The sequence below is a fragment of the Mastomys coucha genome, unplaced genomic scaffold (assembly GCF_008632895.1).
Source record: "Mastomys coucha isolate ucsf_1 unplaced genomic scaffold, UCSF_Mcou_1 pScaffold20, whole genome shotgun sequence".
NCBI classification, from domain to species: Eukaryota; Metazoa; Chordata; class Mammalia; order Rodentia; family Muridae; genus Mastomys; species Mastomys coucha.
Window position 1 is genome coordinate 2,832,345 of NW_022196903.1, and position 11,007 is coordinate 2,843,351.

The window sequence follows — 11,007 nt, forward strand, 5'->3', positions numbered from 1 at the left end:
TATAACGTAATGGGATTGATTAATGACCCCCACAGGAGACACAGCCCCTTAGCTGGAAGTGAGTGAGCAGAGTGCCTAGTTTGGTTTTCAATCACCCAAGATCGTTAGCAGTTGTAAAGTGCTTACTTCCCCAGCTTACTTTGAGAGAGTAGATTCTGTAATTTTAAAATGTGCTTTGAATGGAAGGCCCAGTGGTCTCTGTAGAAGTTTCTGGAGACTTGTTACCTCCAAAATGAAATGACGACAGGGTTTCATCTCACAGAAGATATTTAAATTCACTTTAAGTCACTTTCATAAATGTTATCATTTGATTTGCTGTTATATTCGATGTAGTTGTTCATAGTATTTTACTCATTAATAGATACATTAAATCAATAAGGCAAGACATTGACTGCCCTTTAGAAAAAATGTTGTAAGCTATTGCAAACTCCTACTCTCGTGGAGGTTTCTTTGTGGTAGTAGAGAAAGCAACTATGACAAATTAAATTAAAAGACTGTGTGTGATTGCTTCACCTGCCACAGTGTGGGGTGAAATCTAGCTGCTTTAAGCTACTGAAGGGACAAGGGGCCTGCTTTGGGTTGGGCAGCCAGGTGAGGTTACTCTGAAGATCATTGGCGCAGAGGCTTGCCTGGAGAGAGGAAGAATGTGAATGGATTAATTTGGAAAAGGCAGTTCAGACAGATGAACAATACAAAAGCAAATGGAGTGTGAGATTGTGGTAGAGAACTTGTTCTCTATAGTTTAGCTGAAATCCCAGCTCTGTGCCTTGATTAGTTTTCATTTCATTTTCAACATGTGATCCTAGAGCCATCTTTGAAGAAGGACCTGCTGCTGAGAAAGTGCCCTGATCATATTAGGCCTGACAGTGGGGCATTTTCTTTATCTCTGATGTAAGAGACCCCAGCCAACTGTGGGTGGTGCTATCCCCTACTCGATGACCTGGGCTGTATTAAAAACCTGGTGAGGCATCAGCCCATGTGAGCTAGAGATTAAGTAAGTAGCATTCCTCCATGGTTTCAGCTTCAGCTCTACTTGAATTTCTGTCCCAACTTCCCTTCAATGGCTTGTGACCTGGAAGTGTAACCAAATAAGACATTTCCTCCCTTAAGTTGCCATTGGTCCCGATGTTTTATCACAGTAACAAAATGCAAACCAGAAGTTCTGGGGCTTACATTTCTGCAGGGAATAGTAAAGACAGTGGAATCTACTAAAGTTTCTGTGCAGTATGGGGATAGGGCTCACTTAGTGCGCGCTAAACCTTGGGTTTAGTTCTCAGCAAAACAGACATGACAAAAGTAAAGTAACCTGAAAAAGCCAACACCTACCTTGTGTGTGTCAGTTAAAACATTCAGCCTTTCTAAGCTCATTTTTGTGTTGAATTCTCACATCACTGCTGCAGCATCCACATGATTCTTAAATCCATTCTACCGACAAAGAATGAGACGAGGAGGGTTCAGCGTGGCGCCAGGATTCAACCGCTCCAGTTTGAGTCAAGAGCCAGTTGTATTAATACCAAATAAAACTTGGGATGCACAGAGCCAGCTGTGGGGACGGTGGGGTTTCTGGACTTGGAAGTTTTTCCCTCCCCGGCCAGTGACCTCCTCTCTTCCAGCTCTGCTTCGGGACCTTTGGAGGTGGTTTGGAATGGCAGTTAACCATGGTCTGCCACCTCTTGTTCTGGAGTCTTTCCTACAAACATCACTCCTAACTCCCAAGCCTTGGCAAACACCCACCTTGGTTTAGGTAAGGTGACACACCAGGCTCTGAAGAAATGCCAGTGGACTCACATTCGGTAAAAGCAGTGGCAGCTGATATGCCTGTCTCTGCCTGGGAGCAGCCGTGTGACCTAGGCCAAATGGTGAAATCCTTGCGTCTGTGTTCTCCTGCATAAAAGCAATTCATTGCATGTCACCTGTATACCTTGCTAATGTGATTTCTCTATGTAAACCAAATGAGGTCACAGGGAATATGACGTCAACTATGTAATTAAAACATAAACAGCATTTGAGCATTAGAACGCGGTCGTAAGCATGCAAACCTATGATCTGATTCCCAGAGTACATATCACTGTGATAAACCTCTGGGCCTGCTTTATATTTCTAGTTCTGGTCCCATGGGTCCATGTAACAGTTAATTCTTCAAATCTCATCTCTCTGATGAAACAAAAACAAAGCAAACCTATCTTTTGTTTTTTTTTTTTTTATCAACAGTTTAAAACTTGCTCTTCTGGAAAATGGATTAATTAGAGCAATTCCTACCTTTTGGAATTGAAGCTATGCAACTAACTGTGCGATTTCTGAAACCACATGTATTTACTTTATTGTAGAGAATAATCTTACCCAGAAGTCTAAGTGGAATGAGTTTTGTTTTGTCTTAGTTGTTTTAGTTTTGATATGGGATCTTACTGTGTTGTTCAGTCTGGGCTGGAGCTCACAATCTTCCTGTCTCTGCCTCTTCTGTACTGAGATTATAGGCATGTATCACTAAGCCCAGCTGCAATTAGGATTGAGCTGACTGATTCTGGTCTAACTGTAAAGAAAATATGTCGAGAAACCTATCTCTCTTTTTCCTCTATAGAAAATATTTTTGAAGTATCAGTTTATAGCTCACTGTAGCTTATCAACTCTCTATTGTGTGTATAAGTCTATGCACATATGTGCATATGTGAATATTTTATGTATAGCAGACTGACCATTCTGAGCATCTTTGCTGAAAACAATGTATGATGTGGCACACACAGGTATGTACAGCAAGGAAATGAGTTTAAGATGAACTGAATCTAAGACCAGCGAAGACCCCACCGCATATTAAAGTGATGTTCAAAGCTGTAAAGTGGTTTAAGGGCTCAGGCTTGATGCCAGTTCCCTGGGAAAGAACCCTAGCTTGGTTAGTTAGCTCTGAGGCTCTGGAGAAATTACTTATTTTCCTTGAATCCTTCATTTTTTCACTGGCAAAATAAAGGCAGTAAGGAGACCCATTTCTCAGAATGTTCTAATAAAGGCAGGGCTGGCCTGATGTGTATTTTCACTGTAAAGACTTCTCATTGGCTAACAGATTCCCTTCCATTGACACTTTGAAATAGGACCTCTTACTATTCTTATTTTACAGATGAGAAATCTGAGGGTAGACACGGGAAGAAACTTGCCTGTGGCCACTCAGCAAGGACCAAGGCAGCTAACCACCCACCCTACATCTGTTCTAAACCTAGACTCCTAGTCATCACCCTGAAGGGCCCAGGGACTTGCTTCCTGTTCACTCTTTATCTGTCTTCTCCTTTATCTTTAACTTTTTCTCTCTCTTCTCAGTACACTTTCTCCACAACGCTCCCCCACCTCAAATCCAGTTCCAGTGAATGGTAAGCATCAGTGAAACAGAATGGAACTGTTCTGAGCAGTCACACTAGACACCCGGTCATTCAACTCTATCTAACTCGGCTTCCGTGTGATTGTGGCTCTGTCACCTAACCACACATTGGCAGTGGCCTTAAAGAAACTATTTCATAATTAATAATTCTTTTTTGTTTCAAACCTACTAAAGCTATCCTAAGATTTACCTCTAGGATTATTAATTCTGTTTGGCTTTGTGAAACATGTTCTTGGACACAATTCTTTCCAGCAAACGTGCTATCTTTTTAGAATGTATTCTTCCACAGTTCCAGAGGAAATGCTTAATGGAGTCTAGGGCAGATCATTTGCCCCTGATTATACTACTCTCCATAGGGTTTGACCTGCCTTCTCTGAAGATAGCATCAAGAAAGGAGGTCCCACCATGTCTGCCGATCCTAGGAACGACTGTGGGGCATGGCTGCATTTTAGAGAGAAAGGAGAAAATTGCTTTTCCATCCAAAAGTATAAGACTATGACTCACATTAGAATTGGTTCAGAGTGCTGCTTGAAAAAGAAAATCCAGATTGACAACAAAAAAGCTAAGGGATGCTGGGAGGGGGACAAGGTAGCAGGTTAGAATTCAGAGATGTGTGTCTAGGGAGCTTGGGTTCACTGGAAAGATGTGAGGGAGTAGGCTAGAAATGCATTTTAAAAGAGCAGAGTTATTAAGGTAAACAAATCAACCAGAGAACTACCTTCCAAGTGATTTTCATGATCCTAGATAATCGGAGGAACTCCAAACTCCAAACCCAGTAAGTGAAGGGGAAATCCAAAGAAAACCAACCAAGCCTTGTAAACAAAGTGGAAATTTCCTTCTGTCCAAGGAGTGCCAGTCCCAGCCATAGAGGAAGCAAAGGGCGAAAACACAGTTCTGCCTGAAATGACCTCCTATTTTAAGAAAAATCAACAGCCCCAAAAGAAGGAAAGGAAAAACAAAGTTCCACCCAGAAGGAAATTGTATGTAAACAGCCCGAAGGGAACCGGAGGTCTGAGAGGGCTAGCACACTGAACAGAGCAAGCCCGGGAAAGGCACCATTAGCCTCTGACTATGTCAGCTCTGAACTTTGCTGGGATTGCTTTGTGATTGACAAAAAGGGCTTGGGGGTAGGAGGCGCCAGACAAAAGCAAGTCCCCGGTGCAGCATGGAAACTTTGATCTTTGGAGTTTGCTATTTTTTCCCCCAGGACTTTGCTAGTGTGTAACCCGGGGAAGATCAGCGACCACAAAATGTTGGCTATAATTTTCTGCAATTTGTCACATGCCCTCTTAGAGCCCTGGTGAGATGGTTTTCTTTGTTTTTCTGGCTGCATCCTGTATGCTAGCAAGGTGGTTCAAAAAAGATAAGAGGAAACTGGAATCTTCCTTCAGTGCTTCCAGTTTTGGGGCTACATGAACCCATAGTCCTGTGAGTGTGTGTGTGTGTGTGTGTGTGTGTGTGTGTGTGTGTGCTCGAGCACCAGAGGTCAAACTTGTGCCTCAGGCAACCATTTACATACTTTTATTTTATTTTATTTTATTTTATTTTATTTTATTTTACTTTTAGACGGGGACTCCAGACAGCCTAGAGCTCACCAATTAGGGTAGTCTGGCTGGCCAGTGAACTTCAGGAATCGCTGCAGACTAGTACTAGGAGTAGACATATGCACCACTACACCCTGGCCTTTATTTTATTTCACCCTTATTACTTTTAATGTGAGTTCTAGGGACTCAAACTCAGGTCCTACTGCTTATAAAGTGATGATTTTACCAACTGAGTTGTGGCCTATTTTAATTTTATTTTTCTGTATATGCATTTGTTTGGCCTGTACAGCATTTCACCCACCTTTGGGTCTAATGCTTAAGAATCAAGAGGACTCCAAGTAAAATTTGTAATTTTATTTGCTGTTGAAATTTTTGATAACACAGATATCGGGCTAATGTAGGGGTAAGGTCTGGGGCCGAGTATGCCACTCGGTGTTCGGGTTGGACACGAACATGACAACTTGACAGTCCATCAGTCCACTTGTTTCCGTCACTTCTTGCTGGCCCCTCCCATGGAAATTCATATCAGTTTCCAATTGGTCCATAGACATCCTTAGGGATATTCTCTGTTTAATCCAGGGTGTCCCAGACTGTTAGCGACATTACATCCATTTTTGGGCTTACCATAGAGTTGTATTGTGGCTGGTGTTCTCTCTGAGAATAGAGGGAATGGTGGCATTTATGCCTTCTATCTGTCCCATACTGTTAGTAGGACTTCTGCTTCAGTCTATAAGTCAAGTCCAGAGTGAGTCTTAGCCCTCTTCTCTCTGACACATTCCCTAAATCTGGTAGTATTCACTACATCTCTAAACCTCTATACAAACCCTCCAATATAGAACTTATTGATGTCACAGAAATCTCATTCTTGTTACACATTTTATAGGCAGTGTTAGCATCCAGAGCCTGTGGTGATACATGGGTGGGTCCACAGACCTGTTGCCAGGGCAACAGCCACCATATTCCCAGAATCCGTTGGGCTCACCTCCCACCTTTATCTGCGGCTGTTACGTCACAACCCATATATATATATATGTATATATATGTATGTATATATATATATATATATGAACATTCCTCCATCTTGCTCTCTCTCTCTCTCTCTCTCTCTCTTTCTCTCTCTCTCTCTCTCCTCTCTTTCCAAGCCACTACCCCTACTCCCTCTCAATTAAACCTCTTACACGTGGAACTGTTTGGGCCTAGTGTGGTATGTTCTGATACGACCCGCCACTCCAACACATCAGGCAGCTTCTGGGATAGTTCAGACAGAGCCCAACTTGAACAAAAGGGAACAGCCCGGTAAATGATGTGACAGAGTTTAATATAATCCTATGGAGCAAGAGCCACCAGTATGGTGTTTCTTTGACATTCATTTGTTTGTCCATCCATCTGTCCATCAGTCCATCTGTCCATTCATCCATCCGACGTCCAGCATTCTTTTAGCCGTATTCTGAGACTTCCAGCTGCCTACCTTAGGGAGCAGGTCCGCAGGCATTCTGCCCACTCCAACTGGTGTTTTTTGCAATCTCATCATGGTTCTTTACCTTGGCCATTTCTGCAATTCGGTGGAGACCAGTATATAACCAACCCTTTCACACAAAATGGCCTGCCAGAAGCCCAGGGGTGAGCTGATTTTCAAAGGTCTCCAACCCTTAAATGAACCTCCTTTGGTGCTTTCAGGGATTCTGTTGTTGGAGCCACAAGGACCCTTAAGAAAATAGTCCTTGGAGGCAGCTGGTCCCTGCTGTCATTGAAACCCAAAAGAGGGACGCCATGGGTGAGGAACTACTGCCTGGATGTCATGAGGTTGCTTGTATTTCAAAAGAATTCAGCTTACCACCTCTGTGGCTTTTAGCCTCTCTAATAAAGCAGTTTTTAAAAAGCTAAAAAACGTAATCTGCCTTTTAAATCTGCTGTTCCTGCTGAGTCTAAATGGGGTTGTAGCAAAATGCCCGGCCAGCATTAGAGCTGCCGGAAGTCAATCAACTGAAATAGGGTTGCTTGGGGGGCTGAAATATATTTGAAAACACTCTGGGGGTGGCGCAAAATAAATGAACAAAGGCAAATTACATGAAAGGAAGAAGCAGGCAGAGGCTTCCAAAGCAAAAGAATCCCTTCTGAGTTCTGGAAAGAATGGAAACTGAGGTAGGGGTGCTGACCTTAACTATTGATCTATCTCATCAGAATAATGGTTTTTTTCCTTTTGGTATTAGAAAAATATTTATCACTGTGAACATGGCTTTAAATACAAAGCAGGGACTATCCAGAAATACACAGACTGCTTGAATAAATGTCCAAATACCTTCAGAGGACAGGCTGAAAACACAGGTAAGGGGTCCTCTCACAGTCTTACAGGGGTTGTTCTTATATGCTTTTCTGATTCCGTTAGAAAAGTGCAAGAATTCTCAGTGAGTTGGTTCTTCACCAAGGCAAACTCTAGCTTTCCCTGTATCTCATTGAAAAAAATTCAACAGGGAGAAAACTAAGAAAAAAATCAACTATCAATAAATTAGTTTTTTAAAATGAAGGCATGGTTTAAAACAGTGCCTACAAAGAAAGTATTATGTTCTTAATAATTTCTTGAAAGAATGGATATGATTTAGGAAAAGGGTGGTGTATGTTGATTTATGGTGACGTAGAAGTCCATTTGGATTACCTGACAAAATGTAACCTATTTGATAGGGTTAGTTTGTTCTTTCCCCAGTGGATATCTTGTGGAGTATCATAAAAAAGAGAGAGAGACGCCGGGCAGTGGTGGCGCACGCCTTTAATCCCAGCACTTGGGAGGCAGAGGCAGGTGGATTTCTGAGTTTGAGGCCAGCCTGGTCTACAGAGTTCCAAGACAGCCAGGATTATAGAGAGAAACCCTGTCTCAAAAAACCAAAGAGAGAGAGAGAGAGAGAGAGAGAGAGAGAGAGAGAGAGAGAGAGAGAGAGCAGAATCCATCTCTTAATAAATTAGCAGTAGATTTAAATGAGTTGCCTTTAGATTATATGTGGACAAACTGAATTTTATTCGTAGATATATGGCAAGAGCAGCAATAGCAACACAGGAGGGTGTTTGAGGGTGCCTCTATCAGATTTTCACTTTACACAAGATATGTAGAGTAGGCCATGTAGCCAGAAAGTTCTTTTTCTTTGTTGGATGGCACTGTGGAGGTAGAAGCTTGTATGTACTTTTTCAGCCACCATGTAATTGCTTACTATTCTTATAAGGCCAATAAAAAAGTTGAATGCAGTGCCCTAGGATACAAAGGAGCCATATGCAATGCCCCAGGACACAAGAGTGTGGTGTGCAATGTCCCAGGACACAAAAGTGTGGTGTGCAATGCCTCAGGACACAAGGGAGCAGTGTGCAATGCCCCAGGACACAGAAGTGCAGTGTGCAATGCCTCAACACACTATTGCCTCCTTTAATACCCCAGGGCACTTGAGAACATGGATGCATTTGAGAGCAAATTTTAAGGGATTGAAGCCTTGGTTTGGGTAAGAATGGAAAAATCTAGATGCTTAGCCAAGGCAATTCTGAAGGACTTTGATCTGGATATCTCAGGAGAATGAACTTGAACCATTCCAGCATTCTCTGGTTTGGACAGGCAAAGAATATAGTAAAGAAATAAATAAAACCCAGAATTTTTAATGGGTTTTTAGAACTTTCACTTCTGGCTGCAAGTGGGAGACAAAAGGCAAATAGATATTGTCCTAAAAATGCTAAGCCAGGATTTTTTTTCTAACCTCAGAAAAACGTTGGGGTTTGATGAGGTTCAGCTTTGGGGCAAGTTTCAGGACAGTGTTTGTTCTAGCAACTTCCTCCCTTCTCTGTGGAAAGTCTGTTGGAGTCTGTTGTGGTTGTAGAGGCCAAGCTCTGAGGGCTCTAGGCTTCAGTGTCATGAGACAAGCTTCAATCTGTCATTTGCGCCTCTGCCCACATTTTCTTCAGTGTGGTTTTTGGACCAAGGCCTTCCCAGACAAATCCCTACGTGAAGGAGAGCCCAGACCCTTTCTCATCCAGTTCTTTCTGGAAAAGCCTCCATGTTTATGCCCCGTCTTCCAGAATCTCCTGAGTGTACCAGTCTCTGCTCCCTTACAAGGGTAATAACCCCATTTCTGCCTTGGTTATGCCCAATTCCACCATTCAAGATATGCCTTAGATCTGGGGACATTTCTTACATGTTGACTCAGGGCATGAGCTTCATAACTCACTAACTCTGGAAAACCAGTACTGTCTAGGTCCTTGAGTTTAGGATAGATCTTCCCCCAGGAAGAAATTGTGATGTCTGCAATATGACAAAAGAGAAGAGGATGCAGGGATGGCTCAGGAGGGCAGCACCTGGTTTTGTGGGCCCAAAGTTTTAATCTCAAGAGCCAAACAATAAAAGAATTTTTAGGAAAGAGGATGGAGAAAAAAATATTTTGTGAGACTCTAATATGCTCTAAAACTCTGTGCTACAGTCTTCCTATAGGACCTCATTTACATTTCACATCCATAATATAGTATATAATTCACATTGTCATGAAGATTGTTGGACTTAGCTCAGAGCATGGTCCCCGTCTCCTTCCACTACATCTACTCCAGTCATAATCAATGTTTACACATTTGCCTTTATTCAGCAAAATACACAATAATGCACTTTGTAAGATACATTGTCGAATTCTATTTGTCTTAACAAAAAGAATATCAAATTTAAAAGTTTTTAAAGTCTACTGTTACACGAGTTCTGAATTTATTCTCAGGAGATGCAATACCAGAGATTGGAACTTTTTAATCTTTAATTTATTTTTGCACCAGAAAACTAACAGTTTTATGTACTGACATTTAAAGCTTGAATGGTACATTAGTGTAATTTTCAAGATTTCAACATGAACATCGATTTCATATTTTTTTCAAGACTACAAAATTACTTCTCTTTTTGGGTATGATAAATTCTCATTGCAGCATAGAGTTCTTGTTTAAAAAATTCTTTTGTAGAATTCATATGCTAAATATCAAACCAGGTAAGTGTCAAGCTTTGTAAAAATATAAGGAAATTAGTGCTTTCAAATTTATTAGCATATAGAAGCAGGAATTTTGTGGCATACATTTGAATACTAAAAGTTTTACAGTGCTGTTAAATTCAAGAGACATTCAGTAACTCTTTTGAACTTAGAAATCACCAAGCTGGGTGCTGTGAGAGACTCCCTCTCTCTAGTCGCTTAGTATAATTCATTACACCAGGAACCAACAAAATTTTCTGTAAAGGGGTAGATGGTGAAATGCATGGTTTCATAGGTTACATGGTCTCTGTACTTCACTTTGTCTTTACAGAAGGCAGTTACCATAGACAATACAAGAAAGGATGATTGTGGCAGTGGCTTAATATTATCTTATGAATGAGCACTACAATTTTATAATTTCCACATGTCATCTTAAAGACATAAAAATATGACATTTTCAGCTTATGGACCACATCCAAGAAGGAAGTGGGTTGAATTTATAGTCCCATATTATATATAAAGAAGAATATATATAAAGAAGAAGAATATATATAAAGAAGAGGTTAATGTTGTTATCATACATGTGATTGACATATAGGGACTAGGAAATTGAGTTTGGCATTTCATAAGTCCCCATTAAAGGGAAAAGCCAATGAAGCCAGAGCTCTCAGATAATTTGACAATAAGCAAAAACTCCAAATGTGACATTTTACTGTTCAGATTGCTTCCATGACTAGATAATACATTATAAGTGATAAAAAGAATGTTGGTGGAATACAATATGCAGTAGTGATTTCAAATATAGCCATACCTCATTTTTATTGTGCTTCATTATATAGCATTTGGGAGGTAGTATATTGCATTTTTGGGTAAACATTGAAGGTTTGTGGCAACTCTGCTTTGAGCAAATATATTGGTGTTGTTTTCCCCAGAAGCAGTGTTCACATGTATCTGTGTCATACCCCTGTGTCTTGTTTCTTGAAACCTGACTGTGTCAGGGGAGGTGAGGGAATGAAGAAAGACCAGACACAGAAGCAGAAAATCTGGAACAGGTGGGCTGTGATTGAACTGTTGTAGGTGCACCAACTATGTAACAACCCGGAACCACACATCATTTGGTATGTGTGGC